Source organism: Antrostomus carolinensis, unplaced genomic scaffold (assembly GCF_000700745.2).
Source record: "Antrostomus carolinensis isolate BGI_N321 unplaced genomic scaffold, ASM70074v2 scaffold5688, whole genome shotgun sequence".
Lineage (NCBI taxonomy): Eukaryota > Metazoa > Chordata > Aves > Caprimulgiformes > Caprimulgidae > Antrostomus > Antrostomus carolinensis.
Window position 1 is genome coordinate 73,688 of NW_010330829.1, and position 2,841 is coordinate 76,528.

The window sequence follows — 2,841 nt, forward strand, 5'->3', positions numbered from 1 at the left end:
GCAGGAATTTAGGCAAGCAAGCACCTGGGTTGTTTTAGCTTTGGTGACCAGTCACTTGACTTAAAAATTTACTGCTCTGTAGAGCTAGGAAGAAGTTCCCATACTTCTTCCTAAAAGATCTGATGATGAGCCTTGGAGAGTCTTCTTTCTGTTGCTTCACAAGTGAACAAAATCCTTGCAGAATCAATCCGTTTGCAAAGATCAATGACATTTGCACTTTGGGGCCTCAGATATTTAACTATTGTAGTGTTGTCTGATTTATTTTCTTTTCTTACTGCCTTCTAGCTCTAAAGAATACTTTTGAGAGTGAAGGTGTTTGGAAGAGAGAATTTGGCTGAGGTTCAGCCTCTTGTTACAGTCTGACTGAATTGGGCACCTGTTGTATGATACAAAATTCCTGTTTTGTGGCAGTTGGCAAACTAAATGCATTGCTGTTCTGCTGCTGAGCAGCCTCTCGGGAAGCTAATGAATTCTCCTTCATTATTGCCTTTGGGATGTGTCATATGTCAGCACTCAGACCATGGTGGTCACTTCATCACACATGGTCTTCATAGGTGGGGTCTTAAATGTCTAGAAACTAACAGGTAGCCTCAGGTCTTAAAGTTTGTCTGGTTTTCTTCTGTGTAATGAGTTGCTTTAATTTTCCCAAACTAAACAATGTTGGTCCTGCTTATCCTTGGCCTCCTGACTTCTCAAAGTTCATGTGAAAATAAATGAACAAACAAAAACTTCCTGGAAACCTTCCTGGAGAAATTATTACATATGTATCTAACTATAAAAGCTTGATAAATAAAAGTCAGGTCTGTGACAAAACGACATAAAAGAACGCTTTCTATTAATGCATGTGCATTTTTCAGAGCCAAGGCCTGTTTAACCATTCTTATCTCAGAAGGCTGATAAGATCTAAAGTTCCTATTCCCATGCTTTGTTTTCCTAATGATCTAATTTCATTAACTCTATATTGAAGGCAGAAAAAAAAAAATCTTGGTGAGCATCAGGTCTTTTCAAAACACAGTGAGGCTTAAAGCTCAGGAAGGGATTTGTGTATCCTATTAACTTTCTTAATTGTAAACAAAGCCTCAGTGTCTTGTGTAATAACCACATTTCAAAAGAGCGTGTGGCTCATTAAAGTCCTAACATCTGAACTGGTACATGAAAGGTAACCAAATAATTAATCTGAGTAGTGTTCCTTCTATTAGTGAGTGTGCCCACTAGAAGGCAGTATCTGCTAGGGAGTTACAATCTTGAGGACAGAAAAATCTTCATTAAATAATTCTGTGTGAATACCTTGAGAAAAACTGCAGATAGATGGAATTTTAGAGAGAGGATGGACAGAGTCTCTGGCTTTGGTTACAGGTGTTTCACAGCACAACCCTATGGAATCAAAATTATTTTATTTTTGAAGGCACAGTGTCAAATGTCTTTACAATATAAAGAAATGAATGTCATGAGCTTTCAAGTTTAGCAGAACCACTGAGTGACTTCAGCACTTCAGGGTTTGGAAGACAGGCAGGTGAGGTCTCTTACTGATTTCCACCGTAAACTCGGGCAAACCAATTCCCCGTGCCTCACGCCATCTCAGGAAAGGAACCAACAGTACTTTATAGGTGAGTGTTGAGTCAGTTAAGTCTGGAGGAGGCCAGATAACATGGATTTGTACAGTTCCCTGTCTCCCCGGCCAACAATACACTGAGAGATGAAGTCCAAGTAATTTCACAGGAGCTCGGTCCCACAGCAGGCAGTGCTGCAGGCAATGGTACGGGAGACCTGGGTTCAACTCTGGGAAAGGAGGGCTTTGAAAATAGCTCTGGCAGATCACAAACGTTGTAGTTCAGTGTGTCTCCCTGGCCTATAACCAGCTTCATTTGGTGCATGGACCAGATGGTATTAGTTGAAGTGCTATCTGTGTGCAGTCTTATTTACTGTACGTTGTCTTTAGGGCAGAGATTAAATGAAAAATCCTCTTAAGGAAACGATAATTCTGGATCACTTATCAGAGGGCATAAGTGTTTCAAAACATGGATTTATTATAGCACGGTTCCTCTGTACTGAGAGACTATCATTCCTGCCATAAAGATAGGAATTAAGACACCAGACAAGACACATTTCACATTTATTTCTGCTGCCCAGTACAAAATTCATCACAGGCTCCACAGCTCCTGTGATCTTCAGCTTGTTTCTGGGTTCTCAGGTCTTTAAGTCTGGCATTCAGAAAACAATACTGCTATTAATGATTAGCTGTGAAAACTGTGGTTGAAGACTTGCATGGTGTCACTCATCGTTCCTGTCACAGAAAAAAGACTGACTCTATCTGCAATTCCTAATGCAGATTCTTTGTGAAAGAGTGTCTCTACTTAGCAGTTACCTGGAGACCGTTTGGAAACAATGGCTTTTTCCTCAGTAACAGCTGAAATTGAGCTCTGAAGAGTCAGAGTGGAAGAGAAGCTGGAGTGGAAGAGAATGGTGGTAATGGAAATTTGGAGTAGAAGTGGTTAGAGAGGAGACAATGCAGAACTTCAGGAACTTAGGCAGGAGCAGGGGTGGTTCTGTCTTCTCCTTTCTCAGCTGTTCTCCCTTTTCCCCATAAACGCAGAACCCATAAACTCTGTTTTATGTAATTCCATACCTTGTGCTCACAAGAAGTTGCTTTGCTACCCCCTTACTTGCTGCTTGGGTTAGGATGGGAAAGAATGAAGGAAGCAGCAAGTTCAAAAGGGTGCTTTCCATCTATCTCACCTCCTCCTCGATGGCACCTATGACAGCAGCAACCCCTTCCCCTCTTGCAGGAGGTGGACATGAGCAGCCACCCACGCACCCACACAGAGGCAGAGCAGACCATTC